Below are 17,042 nucleotides of genomic sequence, written 5' to 3' on the forward strand. Positions count from 1 at the left end.
TTTTGTTTGAGATTGTTTTTTTTTTGAAGTCGGCTATTTTTTTTTCTTAAAATTTTTGTTTTATTTCACAATTTTTAGTGAATTTGAAGTTCAATTACAAATTTCCTTAATACGTATAAGGACATAAATAAGACAAATAAAGAAAAGGACTTTTCTATTTAATATGTGTGTACTTGTATTCAATAACTAATTTAGAATGCACCAGAAAACCACTTATCCTTTAAACTAGTGATGCAACGGATGTCTGTTTCCGTTTCCGCAAGTGCGGAAGTTCCGCACCCTTTTCAACATCCGTTTCTGTTTCTGTTTCCGCAACTTTTATAACGGAGATAAAACGGAACTTTACGACACCTGAGAGATCCAAATGCGCGGCGCGAGACGCGCAGTCCGCCCGCGGCCTTTCGGCACTTGTCGCATTTGTTTGTTTACGTACTTTTTCGTGAAATTAAGCGCGTAATATTTTCTGCTGCTGTTTAAAACAATCAGCTTCTCTTGCTGGAGTTGACTGTCTAGTTGTTGTCCATATAAAATTTGACAACTGGCAAAATGTGACTATTTCATACTTACGAGTTATTAAATGTACTTTTGAATAAGTGATAACCATGCAATATATCATCATCATTATTATCAGCAGCTCACTATACATCCCCACTGAGGAGCTCGGAGCCTACCCCAAATTTGGGGTGATTAGGCCATAGTCAACTACACAGGCCCAGAGCGGGTTGACTTCACACATATCATTGAATTTTTTCTCAGATATGTGCAGGCTGCATCACTATGTTTTCCTTCATCGTAAGAACGTCGGATAAATGTACATATCTAAATCGATACCGAATCTAGATTCGGTGTATTTGATACTTAGCACATTCACTGTAAAATAAAAAAAGGTAACAGCTGGGAGCCAAAACTTTTTATGGTGAATTTTTATTTAGTATCTGGGAATGTTTGAACACATAGGTAAATTAATAATGTTATTATAATTATTAAAAAAAAACACATTTTTTGCATTTGAGCACTAGGGATCATCATTTTGAGCACTAGGGATGGCAATGGTTTAGTTCACTGATATGTAGATATTTGTTCCACTATTGCATTTCTATGTACTAATATGTTACAAGATTTTGACAAAATCAAGTTTTTCATCAAATTCCAGAATATTGAGTAAAACATGTAAGGATACTAATCAAAACCAGCTTTTATCTCTTCGGTTCAAGATGTTGTAACATTTCATACACACCCACACATACACACATGTGTCATAGCATTGTCACTACATTATTCCCACAACAAGAAGAGCTGGACTACGAAATACCCGCAAACGCCGCCGAAGTCCCTGCAATCACGAACGAGGAATTCGTAGGCGCATACAACGCAATAAAGAATAAGAAGGCGCCGGGTATGGATCGCATCCCTAACGTAGCTCTGAAGGCGGCAATGAAGGGAGAGCAAAATGGGTTTCAGGAGGTATTTAACAGTGGTCACCAGTGAATGTATTAATAAAAAAATATATTTGTTGTTTTTCAACACGAGTGGTTTGGAGAACATTAATTTTTAAATAGTGTAATTTTGTTTCCTGGAAATAAATTAAAAAAAACACGTATTTTAACTTATTGAAGCACAGTAAAAATACATACATTGAAGGCTAAAGGACACCGATATCCAATGCCTTAATAAATTAAAAACGAATACAAACTGATTTTCCAAAAAAAATTTTTTTTGTAAATATGTTTTTTTATTATTTACACTTCTGTTTCCGCATCCGTTTCCGTTTCCGTTTCTGCTAAAATTTATTTTTGACATCTGTTTCCGTTTCTGGTTCCGGTAAGACACTTCCGTTGCATCACTACTTTAAACAATGAAATAATTATCAAAATCGGTATACAAATTGAAAATTAACGAACTAATACATCGTAGCGTGCCTTTAATTTTGTCCAGCCGCGCGCCACAGTAGCATTTTTCGAATGCGCGTAGTTTTTAATCATTTAATGTCTTCCAAACTATTGATCAGAATTACATAGTTTAAAGACTAATGTAATCTGCATTTAATACTCTAGCCATCAAACATATTTATTTTGATAAGGATTCATATCGAATATAATATAATAGCGCCGTAAGCTTACGACGCTGTTTTTCGTGTGCATTTTAATCGAAGTTTGTTCACGATAACATGGTTTTTGTGAGACATCCATATATGATAGATATATGCCACCTGAGACTTTTATTTAGCAAATTTAAGGATCTATAATTACTCCATACATCATTTTAATGTAGGTCATATAGTTTGACCTACGTAAGCCCAGAAACCAAATTTGTGCTATTCATTGTAACGCGATGTAGCATTTTTCGTTTCCGCGTAATTTTATTCTTACGATATCTCCTAAACTATTAGACAGAATGATATAGTTTCAATTGCAAATATAATCTACATTAAATTCTCTTGATAATGAACATATTTATTTACATAAGGGTTAATACTGAACTTGAATAATAGCGTCGGAAATAGGGCATGAATTTAATTAATGTTTCGTAAAGAAAAAAATGGTTATTGTGAGAAAACTATAAAAGATAGATATATGCTATCGTGGACTTTTATTTAGCACATTTAAAGAGCTACAATTCGCCATACATCATTTTGATGTAGGTCTTATAGTTTAGCCTACGTAAGCGCTGAAAGCAAAAATGTCCCTAATTTTCGCAACAAATTTTGAAGCTTATTCAAAATCTACTAGTCTTCTAGTTATTTAAAAAAAAAAAAAAAAATGGGACCCACCTGCAAGCACTTCCTTTCGATTAAAATAATTTTTATCAAAATCGGACCACCAGGGGCTGAGATTCGCGGTAACACACATAAAAAAAAAAATAAAAAAAATTCAGTCGAATTGATAACCTCCTTCTTTTTGAAGTCGGCTAAAAATATAAATCTATCTGCGAACAAAATCTGCAATTTTTAAAATCCTAAATTATATTCTTCCACGGAAACTATTCTACGAGGAAACGTAATTCTCATAATTATTTGAGGAGCGTCTTTTTTTTACGTGACGTCGCATAAATTGTAACAATTAGAGGGAGGGGGGTGGGCTTGCTTTCAGGACTTGTAGACAGATATTATCTCACCTTTTAATGCAGCAGACGTGACCGCCATTCGTTTGTTTCTCGCAAAGGAATACTTTTTAAATGCCGAGGCACGGCTTCGCTTCTTTATTCGCTTTTTTTTGGTACAGAGACTATGAAAATCTTTGTTTAAATTTTAAGTTATTCAAATATGCATCTAGGTTTTGATAAGGCATAATTAAACATAAAATTATTTTTAATCCTATGAAAATTAATTTTAACTAAAAAAGTAACGATTATGAGACCAGTTTCAAGCACATATATAATTTTTTAACTAACAGCTGCAAATCATTTGTAACAAATATATGTACGTAACCTTCAATCAAAACCTAGGTTAGGCTCCGAACTTCTTTGTGGGGGACTTATAGTAAGCTGTTGATGACGATGTTATGTAACAAGTCGGTTACTTTATTCTGCTTGTTTGGTAGCCAAAACAGAATGAAAAGCGGCCAAACTGCAAAATGCACGGAATAAGTCATGTATTTTGCGATTGCGGCGGACGCGTCACACGACATCAAAGCCGGGAACATATCAAATCTTACTTCTCAACGTTCCTGTATTCTGCAAAATAATTCCAAATTTTATTGCTTCTAAACTGTTTCTAAGGTTTTAAAAATACCCGGAAATTTTGCGAAATAGTAGATCTCAGATTCTACCGTAATGTTACAATTCAGTTAAATATTTTATAAGTTTTTCCAGATGAAAATCTTTTACAAGGCGGCGTCGGTATCTTTTCAATCAGAAGTTTATCGCCCGGCGGCCGGCGACGGCGACGCGTGTTTTGCTTTCACTGTACTTATTCATTTCAACTTAGCAGCTTAGGAACTTCGATTCGGCTGCGACGTTTCGCATCGCAATGTTATTTTAAATATATAGCTTTTATATCTTTCCGGATGTTCCTGATTCCTTTGCCTGCTTCACGAAAAATGCATAACTCTTTTTTTCTTAATTTTATCTACCGAAATGCAAATAAATTTACAAAATAAAATTCATAAAAGTGGAATTAAATAAAGTTCCATGGTGATTTTGATCTTTTAATTTATGTTGAAAATTAATAAAATGCTATATCGTGAACCAGCCCTCTTTTTACATCAAATTTCAGACCCTTCATTTTAAATCTAGTTAAACTTTATCGACCGAAATTATTTACAAAAAGAACTAACATTATAACCAAACCTATAATCAAGAGCGATCAGAATGAGGTTTAAATCTGATATTATCTTACACCGGCTGATACAAGTTACAGATAAAACTTTAAGTTAAATGAAATGCTTAGCTCGTTGAACGTGAAGTGATGAATGGTGCGCCGCCATGCGAGGAACGGATTAATTTCAAAATAATTATAGCTCACACATCGGCTTAGGTTAAAATAAAAAAAAACCCGCGGAAGAGTAGAATTAGATTAATTGTAGATATCTTTAAAAAACGATACAAATGCGTGACACACGCGAATTGGGTATTTGACGACTTATAAAATAAATATTTAGTTAGAATACTGGTTACATTTGAAACATATTGACTGGTGATAAGTAACACGATCATTTTGTAGGTGAATTGCAACTGCGTGTGACCAGTATGTTACGTACATAATAGTCATGTATAGTTTCTTTCATAGAACTATAGGAAATATATAAGCTCGGTATATATTTATAAATAAAATTTCAATTAATATTTTAAAATATAACAACATAAAATAAAATGTTTACAACTACTACCGAGAATACAACTATTAATAAAGCTATTAAAATAGTTGTATATGTTGTTATCTTTTTCAGTTATAAAAGATACGTGATTAAAATTTATGTCCTAACATATCTGTAGATATTTAAAGGCGTTGACTCTTGCAACAAGCGTACATAAATGTTTAAAATACAAGGTTGTGTGTTGGGGGCGAGAGTCAGTTTCAACGCTGAATAGAATTGCAAAATTGCAAATTTGCATCAGTGAGCGGAGCGTAAATTTCCCTCGGGCATCAATTAATATACTGCCGTTAGAAAAAAACATTGTCCAAACTGACAAAGATTTTATTAATATTTTTTTTATTACTCAGGTATACACATACAGATTGTTGTAATTTAATAAGGGCTACATCAAAATTAAGATATTATATTTTAAGTAACATATTTATATGTAGAAGTATTCTGGTTGTGTTAAGTAACAATTATAACTTCTAAATATAACATGTTACAATAAGTTAACTTTATAATGTTACAAGATAACGTATTTTCATAAAAGCGTTAAAAAAAAACGTAAAATGTATCAAGAATTTATAGTAAACTCAGTAACGCAACTTCGTCATAGTAAAAATTAACATAGATACCAGAAATAGATTAAAGGAAAGCAAAATGAAAATGCAGCGGAGCCGCTGAAAGTATGGGGACTAATTGTAGCGCGGCATGCGATACAAAAATTTATTTTAACATTTTTAACACATGTGTAACTCTCAAAGTACATTTAGATAAATAAAAAAGAAATCTAAAAAGATAATTTAAGCAGCTATTAATACAAATAGAAACAGGTAGAGACATATAACAATGAACGCTATCCACCAAGTTTAGGTTATACATAACACTGAAGAATGACATCCAAGAAATTCACAGCTGAAGATGCTAGAGAAAAATCCAAATAAGATGTACTAAAAATACTACAGTTTATAAAGACTATTTTCTTTTTTTACAAATAAATTTTAGTTATTGATAGTGTCTTTAATACATTTACTAAAACTAATTAAAATACTGATTACAAAGTAATTGAAGCGAACCCTTCAATCGTTAGAATTGTAAGCGTAGAGCCGCGCCGACTGTTAAACTATTACATTATCCGCTTAGTTCTAATGAAACTCATTTTGTCATCGAGATTTTGTTAGAACTTTTCACGATAATTCCCAGGACTAAAGCGACCGACCGACCGACGCTTTAAAATATTCTATTTGAATTTCCAGACGCGATTTTGTTTTATGTCGTTAATTAATTTAAAGTTTTCGTATACTGAATTATAATTTACTTCATTGGTGTTAAAATCACTTGGAGTCGGTATTGTTTTTATATAATGCAAAAGGGTAACTAATATATAATTTTTAAGGCTATCCGTTATATATTTGCTGTTATATTTCATTTAATATTAATAATATTATACATGCGAATGTTTAGATGGATGGATGTTTGTTAGAAGGTATCTCCGGAACGACTCAACGGATCTTGATCAAATTAAGCATAGATGTAGAACATAGTCTGGAAGAACACATAGGCTACTAATAAATGTTTTTTTTTTAAATTCCGCGCGGACCTAGTCGCGGGCGGAATTAAAAAAAACTACTAGTAGTAGTAAAAAAGCTAGTTGATAATAAAGCCAACAGAAGTGTAGCCACCTGCAGCAGGAAATAATCACAGCAGGTAAGGTATCGCAACTTCAGAGGATTATGCCTTTGAGAAACTTTCGTTAATCACTAAATGCTTCTTAATTTTTAAATGAATATTTCAAAAAGCATTTTGTAATATGTTCTCGTAGCATCACATTACATGCATAAAGCTTAAGCAAAGGCAGAGGGTACAAAAGATACCTTTTTGATGTAACTCTCTATTCAATATTCACTTCATTTACTTTCAGATGATGCATTTGTAAGTAAATAGATATGGATGTTGGATATAAAGTCGATGCATCGTAATGGCTACACATAGGTAGCCCGCACCTTTTACTTTTGAATCCACCTGAAAGACATTTAGATTAGCTCGTCTGAGAGTGATGTTATCAGGAGCTACGACGGAGATGTCCCCTCCCCTGCTCGTAGCCAGACGCCTAATGGGATGAGCCAATGAACTCGTTTGGCTTCGACTTATCTTTAATTTAATTTTGAAAAAGTCTCTTTCAATGTTACTGTGTGTGGTCATTCGGAATGTAAAATTCTATCTAATGCATTTGAATGCGATATAAAATAATATAGTAATAAATGGATATTTACTATGACAGTTTAACTAAGACAAGGCGCATTTATAGTTACTCGTATTAATTCAAAACATATAATGCGTTTTTCGCGTTCGCGCGTAGCCTTTTCGTAGCATCTCCGTAGATATTTATCATGATACTATACAAATCAATAGCATGAAATTCAGGGTCGTAATAGTGAAGTAAATAAATAAAAAATAAGTTAATTACATATTCCAGTATTTGTACAAGGAATTGGCAAAATGTCACAGAACGCGTCCCATAAAATAATGCCTGTAACAGTCAGTAAATCAACGATTGCCAAGAGACGTATCTACTCTGCCTCAATCGAATCATTCGATTGAGAATCGAATTTTATTAGGTTGATAATTTAAGATGTCACGTTTAACGTGGGTTTCCACTACCGAAACAACGGCTTAGAAAATCGTCTCACTTCGTATTCGCCACAAAAAAAATTGAGATTATAATATCATTTAACGGTGGAAGCACACGCGCTTAAACACACGTATATTTAATATAGTGATTATTCGTCAAATAGTTGTTAAAAATGTATTTTGAATATTTTCATTAAATATAGGACAGGATCACATTTCGCTCGGAAATGATCGTACTTTGATTACTTAGTGAAAAGCAGCGCTATAGCTTGTGCAGTGAAAATACGGGATTGGACTACGTTTCTAATTTACTACTAAATATAATTTATTTTAGATATTCTACGTCTAAAAATTCTTAAAAAAATCCACGTTTACTTATATAAAAGATATACTGTTACAAAATGGCTATATTTATTTTGAACGCATACTATTTTTGACCGAGCATAGACATAAATTTTAATATCAACCGGAATAAATTTTAATTTAAAAGCGCTACGAAGACATTCACAGATAAAAATAAGATTTTGTTCTGTGGGAAAAAATGAGCGTGTGTTTTAGTTGACATGTTTTTGTCGATGTATTAAAGCTAGCGAAATATATTTATGTTACGTTATCATGTCCGAGCGACGCTCTCGTAAAGCGCCCTCTGGCGGACGAAGGCAGCTGGCCACAGTTTTATGACACCGTTTGTTTCGCCATTCGCTGCTTTATGAGAAGACGTCGACGGAATTATACTATTTGATCATAAAACCTCTAAGTTATTTATCTTTGACAAATAGTTCGTAAAATGGAAATGGTTTGAATAAGTAACTATTTTCATGAATTTACTTTTAAAGCGAAACTTTTATGAAAACAAAGCATTAAGGTTTATAAGATCTTTAACGCCGACTCCACGTGAGTGAAATCTGTTCAGGGAGATGATGATGTCTTTTAACCATAATTTCTAGGAAAGTTTAGTGGCTTCATAAATCTTCTAAAATATTTTTGATGAAAATTTAATAAATTCTTAAAATAAAACAGTAGTAAATGATTGTACAATGTAAAGTATTGCCTGAAGAATATATATTCGAGGTCAAACTGTGGGAAGATCGAACTTTTCGTCGAGTGAATCCGAGCGGTGTTTGTTTGTAGGAAAGTTAATATTTTGAATGTGCGGGAAACTCTAGAAATGCGACGCGAACTGAAACTGGTTGTACTTTAGTGTTTGGAAACGTTCCAACGATTGATAGTTGCATGTTCACTAATATATGGGCTATTGTTAAAAGCAAACAGAACTATCATAATATTTTACGGTTTAATTATTAATTTATTGCTGTTTATTTTCCTTCGGACAATTTCACAGTTTTATTTTCCTAAATCTTCTATACTCCATTGAGTATACGTTGAATTATTTATGAATAAAGCTCACATTATCAGATTTATTTATTTAATACTAATCTCAACTACTATAATGACATTGTACGAATGTAAAAGAAGCTTATTTGACTGTTATTTATAAAAAAATTGTTAGTATATTGCGAAAACTTTGTTTTTAAACATTATTATTATTGTTACTGTATTTTTGCTAAGAATAGTATTTACAAATAAATATTAGTTCTCTCCCACATGTTTTTGAAATTGGTACATCTACTTACCTCAGTTTGGATGGTGATTTAGAACTTATGTATGTACGTATATATATATATATCTATAAAAACGTATTACATATATTTTTATATGTCGCTACAATCGTAACATACCTCAAACATTCCCCAGAGACATATGGCTCATATATCATCCAAGTTTTATAGGCTTTTCCTAACTGTTTTTGGGATATACGAGCGTGTAATAACACGAATATAATACAATAATTATGTTACAATTATTTCTGACAGAAATTGTTTGATAACAGTTTCTAGAGCTTACAACTTGGTGCTTCAACCAAGACTACACGGCTAGGCTAGGTTAAAACAACAATGTTTTCTTGCTATTGAAATCATGTTTTCGTTGTTGTTTTTGTGGTCATCGAAGTTGGCTCCTACGAATAACAGCCAATGTGCAAATTGTCAACTTTTCAGAAGAGGCACTCAAAGTTTCAACCATATAGGAAAATAGGCCGCATACGCCCTTTTACTTCTGTAAAAAATAACATTTACACTTGTTAACAAAACTAAGAGCTAGCTTTTAACGCAAAAAATTAAAAATCATCAATTTGTTACTTTGGCCCTTATATATAACACCCATAGATGTGTATATCATTGCGACACACGTGCTATTGCATAAATTGCTACAATATTGAATATAACTTTTATCTGTACAAATCCGACAGAATAAATAACGATTTGTGAAAAAATTTAAGAACCGCAGATACATTTATTTCGTAAATTTTAATAAAAATTAAATTGTGGTAGTCAGAAATTTCTGTATTTTAAACCGATCGAAGTTTTTACTATGAAGTTAAAAGTTAAAATAAATATAATAGTGAATGTGAAATTAATAGTAAATACAAATAAACTACAAATGTGTAAGTAAGCATTAAATATATACCATCATTACAAGAAGGTCTCCGCTCCGGCAAAGGTATTAATCCGCTGTCAGTACGTAATCTTTTAATTCCATTCAGTAGATGTCACCTGTGTACTTGTTAGGTCAAAGCTAATGACCTAGATCACATTTAGTTCGTTATATATCCAATGTTTAAAGTACTTCAACATTTAACCATCTACAACTGACTGCTTAATAATGAAAGAGTTTTTTTTTGTTCTACAAAAGTTATTTAAATATAGTTTCATTGTGGTAAACTAGATGGCGCTAGTCAATATGAAATACTTTTTTTGAAGTTTCTAGTCAATTTGAATTTTTTTATGACAATAAAAAATGAATATTTTTAATCGAATGTTCAGATATTATAATAAAAGGAAAACGATATAAAATGAGTTACTACTGAGGCCTATCTCGGCTGTATAACTTAATTGCTTATTGTATACGATTTCACGATGATTATCTGAACCTATGTGTATATGAGCAGTGGCTGTGCGTGTGGAAAGAAATGTAATTACGTTCTTTGATTGCAATCTGCATATCGGTGTCAATTGCTCGACAGAACTTTGATGAGGGTACGGCGCTGCGAGAGGGGAGGCACTTTGCCCAACCGACACATGAGCAATTACTTAAATCAATAGTAAAGTGCATATGTGTAGCTCAGTTATATACTACATAGTAAAATGGAGCGGTTTATGTTAATATTAATTTTTAATAATATACTTTATTGGGAGTACGTCTTAGCCTGGTCCTGGATGTAGACAGGCGTGTATGTAAAATAAAATGAAATGAACTTTTTCTTCAGGTGGTGGAATATCGTAGTACTTGTCTTGGACAAGAAAGGTAACCAAAAGGCGTTCTTATACCAAAGCCATCAAGCTCACTCATAGTCTGTCACTATGTTGTTTTTTATCCGGAGGTCAGGTTTTTCTCTAACCGTTCAGTCAACTCAAACACATATCAGTGTAATTAAGTCTTTATGAATAATTTTGTTGTTTCGTACTTACTTTAACTTTCTTACGTTGTACTTTAACTAAACGTCATCTGTTCGGTAAGTAAATTGAAACAGCATCAAAACTTGATTCATCACCGCCACTTCGCAAACTAATTCAAGTGTGGATGTCGCGCCATGCGGAGTGTACAGAACCCGGAGGAATACATTCAAATATGTACATGTAAAACTGCTCGAGACACCGATGCGAGTCAACTTGAGCTCGAGATGAAAGTTATATTTAAATGGTGGATGCCTTTAAAAATTTAAGAGTAAATTGTGTAAGTCATTTTTTATTACAATATCTGTACGTACAACGATTAAAAATTTTATTCATCGTTTTACTGAAACAAAGACGAGGCTTGAACAAGAGTCCATTTTGTCATTCAAAGCGAAGTTAATTACAGGTAGTTCTGCGGCGAGGAACGCACAGAGTACACACAGCTCGCGACTCCAAAAAATATGTTGAAAAGACGTGTTATTTGTCGAGGGAAATCTGCCGGGAGTTGACATTGTTCGTGTCCTGTTTCATTCATCCAAAGGGGGCTTCGCTTTTATATACGTGTGACAAATCCAGGTCAAGCTGAAAGAATAAAGGATAAAGGTGCTGCAGTTGTATTGTTTGAAACTTTTTTTCATTCATAAAGCAGCTGCAACTTCTTTATCTTTTTATGTACTATAATTTTTATCAGATATCCTTACAAACTGGCTTATTAACTGATAAAATTAAAACCCAATGCCAGGTACAAATGAGCGCACCTGTGTTTAAAACTTTTACACTTGTATTTACACGGGGGACCATCCTCCGTAGAAATCCATGTTCTATTTAAAACGCAATGGGCCGTGTATTAATAATGAATGTTCGGAGATCGTTAGCGTGTATCAAAGCCGATTAACAGTCGACCCGTTTTAGTATTACATGTAAAGCATAAGTATAGATAAGTTAAGCTTGTGAATCGCTCTGTTTTGTGGACCGTGACCAGATTTTATTACAGCCATTGAAGTAAAGTGAGGGCCCGAGAACAACAAGGTGATTTCATGTCACCAGATGACACATTGTGTATTTACTCCTCAGGTAAACGATGATTTGAAAAGCTTTTCTACAAACTGTTTCGCCTCTAAATGCGAATCTGCGTCTAAGTTGGTAAACTTTTAATATCGTAAAAGTAAGTCAAAATATAATTAATGGAAATGGATTTTCTTTACAATTAGTCGTAACAAACGGCGCGAAGTTAGAACTGGCGCTGGCAAATTTCCGATTGGCGAACTTACCGGCGGCGGCGCGCGCTCGGGACGCAGATGTTGCGAAACAAATAACACATTTCTCAACCAATCAACTTTACAGATTACAATAGTCCAGACATTGCCAAACCAAACAACATAACATAGATTTGTTAAATCTTGTTCCATATAAAATTAACCAAGAAATCTTGTTTTATAGTTGAAATGTAGGCACTTATAGAATTAATTGTTAAGGATATTTTAAGTTAAAAATCTCGATAAAATCGAACATGTGGTTGTAATGGAACATTAGGTCAGGAGTTGTAGCCGCAACGCAGCAGTACATTAGGTTTTATTAACTCTTGTTCGTCGGTCGCCATAAATAACGCGCTCCAACTCCGGCGGAATCCATTTGCGCTGCAATTAATTAGCTAGCGGCGAGCGCAACACGCCGCGCGGATTGTTGCTGCACGCTGCACGCTGCAAGCTGCAAGCTGCAAGCTTTGAGCTATGTTGCATGTTGCAGGATGAGTGAGTACCGCGAGGCTCTAAAACAAGAGACTGCTGCCTTAGTCAAGGGCTAAAATATGATCTGCCTATTATATTTAAATAAGCACAAGGAATTAAACTTCATCGTATTGGACCTATGAATACGTGTACTGGTCATTTAGATTTAGTTTCTATTTCATTCTATAACTTCACATGATGGCATTCTTAACTAGAAGCTATAAAGTTGTATCTCCAGTATCCAAGGCAAAATAATGTTCTATTAAATTAAAGTAATTCTATCCAAATTACAAAACTTTGAAATGGTTTTTAAAAGACACACATTATCCAATCTAAGATAGCTATAAGATATAAGATATCTCCTCCTTTGTCTGGAATAAAACGATTAGATGATTGGATACTTTGACGACGCGAGACATTCCGATGATATATGTCTTCTCCACAAAAGGAGGCTCACTTCAATTCCTACGAGAGCTTGATACGTCTAAAAAATGTATCGAAACAAAATAAATTAGCTGTATGTTGCGACGCACAAAGATATATCGCGTTGTACCTTTTCTAGTCACGTTCGAGTCATTCCGATGTTTGGTCCGATACCGCCGCACTGCCCCACACTGCCCCGCACTGCCTCGCACTGCCCGAGCCTCCCCTCACCTGATTAATGTAAGAAAACAACAAGAAAAATGTGTCTTTGTATTTTTTTACCACATTCTTCCATTTGTAAATAGAAAGACAATTTAAAGGTCGCCGAGTGAATTTGTAGGTTATTTAAATTTTTGATTGAGTTTTGCAACAAATTTTACAAAGCCAGACTTTACACAAATAGAACTGGGTATAATTAATTTTGTATTAAATTAATTTAGCTAACAAATTTAACAAACTTTTATTTATATTTGTCCTGTCCTTAATAAATCTCGTATTCCCAGCTGAACTGATGGGTAACTAAATAATTAACAAGAAGACAGATCATTTTACATACATAAGATTTTATAAAGGTAAATTCGTATGTAGTATGGTAGTTCAGGGTGCATTTTTACATAGCGTTCTTATACAGATTTTTAAAATTTCGTTCATTTTATATATACTTCATATAAGTCTTTCAACGCACAATTAATCAAATGTTAGGGAGTACGCAGCTGGCGTAACATACAACCGTTTATTAAAATACAATTTTTTTATACTTGTCTTGTTAATTTAACAATTTTTTTTTACTTGTATGATATTTTTATTTGTTGCAAGTTTTGTAATGATAATTTTTGTCTCGAAGAAAGTGTGTTTTATATGGTGAGTGAAGTATACAAAATGGTCCCTACTGTAGGTTAATAAAACAGTAAGGTAATATAATCACTGCATACAAATTACATTTTATTAATGTGATTGTATTTTTATTATACTTCTAGACCTTAAATGACATAAAGAAATACTTAATTAAACTATATTTGAATCAAGTAACTTTTACTTAGACAAGTCAAGGCTGTACTAAGATAGAAATATCTAGAATAAATATAGATGTGACTTTAATTTGCAGGTACGGCGGGGCCGAAATACACTTTGATAACTACTATCACCCAGTCCACTAGATAACTTCGCAACTCCTCTTTACTTTCGTACTAAAACGATTACGCATATTGATTCTGTACTACTTGTTGACTTAGATCCTTCGTACACAAGGAAACGTAAATCTTTGAAACTCGGCGAGTTCAGTCGCGCGTTGCCGAAATTTCTGTCGTCGCTTAAGCCAGTCGCTTGCAACTTGTTTGTCAAGATAGTCGTGAGAAAAGTTGCTTCTATTTCCAAATCTATACAGTTGACAAGTAGTCGCTATATCTGCACTGATTGAATTGACAACGCGCAACGCGATTCTTGCCATGCAACCATATAATATTCGTTTTCGAGATTTACGTTGCCTTGTGTACAAAGGGCCTCATTTGTCTTATCCTGTTCTTAAAATATCACCGATAAAAAATATTTGCCACATATATTTACTCAACTTTTATTTTCATGTTATAAGTGTTATATGTCGTTATAGAAAACAATAAAATATAAATTTAAAAATAATTTGAAAACGTAATGTAATAACGAATATAAAACATTTTTTTTAAATCAACACAAAGACCCAAAAACAATTTCGTACGTTCGCAACATTTAAATAAATGCAATAAAACAATGAAATTTTAATTACGGAGCGAAAGTTTAACAACGGTTTTAGTTAACTGGCAATCGAGTATCTGAGAATTTTATAAATTAAGAAAAAGAAAAAATTATTGTGTAGCTTGAGAATATTTTCAAACATGATAGTGGCGTAACTAATTTCCTCGAAATAAGATCATGAATGTTGACACAGAACTGGTCAACTACAGGACTCTACGGATCCCTTTAATATCACAATGCTCTTTACAGACAAATAAAATGAATGGCACATTGAGCATTTCATTGCTATTGATAACTAGCTTTTACCCGCGACTCCGTCCGCGCGGAATAAAAAATAGAAAACGGGGTAAAAATTATCCTATGTCCGTTCCCTGGTTCTAAGCTACCTGCCCACCAATTTTCAGTCAAATCGATTCAGCCGTTCTTGAGTTATAAATAGTGTAACTAACACGACTTTCTTTTATGTATATAGATAGATTAGTAATCTATTAACTTATAAAAGTTGAGAAAGAGTTAAACATCAAATACTACCTAACACATAAAATTGGTCAAACTAACACACATACCCGTTAAAGACATTACCCTTCTATCAGGCTGAAAAAAAAAAGAAACTAGTAGTAATTCGAAAACATTTGCATGTGAAAATGTTTTGACGTTTGATCTGACATCGAGACATTACTTTTGTTGTTTAATATAACGTTTCCGAAGTTAACAGACGCCGACAGATAGATAGGAATATTCGTAATCAATCATGTACCGACAGACGAAGGAATAACTCAACATTTCAGCTCGAATTCCGTACCGACAACATTCTGACGCTGTTGTAATATTTTTGTTCGGGACGAGCGAATGATGAAATTAATTTTCAAAAGAATTCACGCTACTTCGAAAAATTTTAAGCTAGTTAATTTTCTTCCCTATTCAATTGATGAAAATTTCATAATAGATTGGTTAGTTTATCCTAAATTCCATGAATTATAGATGAACTTACAGGACTAGAAACTACTTTTAGTTTTAATTCATACTGTGCGAGTCAAAGCTTGTATTTTATTGCAAATATTTTCCATTTCCTGGAAACTTGAAGTTTTGGAATGACAGAATTATATACGCTCGCTAAAAAGTCGTAGGTAATAGTAAGTTTGAATATAAATATTAACAACAGTCGTCTATAAAGTAATGGAGTTATGATGAGCGCAGTGTACATGTCCGCTCATATTCGCCTGTATATTTGGCTGTCGCTCGCTGCTGGCGGACGCAGTTGCAAATGTTAAGCGACTGCTTGACATTTAAAAGTGTTTATCAAATTCTATATAATATTTGGTGACTCGTGCTCGTGTGCGCAACACTCTAAGCAAAGAAAACTTTAATATTTCCACGATAATATGACTCGACGTGTCGAAAGATTTAGCACAAGATTTGTCTCTTGCTTTAAGTTACTTATTTTGCTAGTTGTTTGAATACCAAACATGTCATATATGTATAAGTGCATGAATACTTATTTTTTATGGGACAAAAATCACTCAATTTGTGGACAGATAAATAGTCTTGCTCTCTTAATAGAAAGTTTATATAAAAAAGTTTTTATAAAAAAAGTTTATATATCTAAATATTTGAATTTGTATACTCCACGTTAGTAGTTCATTGGCATGTCTCATAATATACAAATGAATGTATCGCATAATTTGTTGATACTTGAGGCGAGCGGTGAGTGAAGTCGCGGTGCAAGCTCTAGCTACATGTCCTGTAACTGAAAGCGCTGGAGTCCGTTCCTGAAAGTATCAGCGCGGAGGCTCGCGGGGGGTTTGAGAGCGCGCGGGACGAGGCGGGCGTGAGGCCGGGCGCTCCGGCAGTACGCGCCCGCACGCCCGATCGACTGCTCCCGGAGACCGAAGTAGACCGTGTCGCTACCGCACGCCGCGCAGATACGCCGCGGTCCGGACCAGCGCCGTGCTGTGTGTGTCTGTGCTGTGAATTGCCATGTGAGTGTCGTGCACAGTCTCCGTGCCTAGTGTGTACTCAGTGCCCGGACACGTCGCCTAGTCGGATGACTGTCCACTCCCTGCCCCGACAGCTTCTTTGAGGAGACAGCTTCTCGTAATTTCACCTCGGGCGAAACTGACCGTAAGCAGTTAAAGATTATATTAGTGCGTAACTAACTTTTGACATTATAAACTAATTAAGTGACAATAAAAAAGTAACAAGTAAGTACCTAACCATGGACTAAA

The sequence above is a fragment of the Papilio machaon genome, chromosome 2 (genome assembly GCF_912999745.1).
Source record: "Papilio machaon chromosome 2, ilPapMach1.1, whole genome shotgun sequence".
In the NCBI taxonomy this organism is placed as follows: Eukaryota; Metazoa; Arthropoda; class Insecta; order Lepidoptera; family Papilionidae; genus Papilio; species Papilio machaon.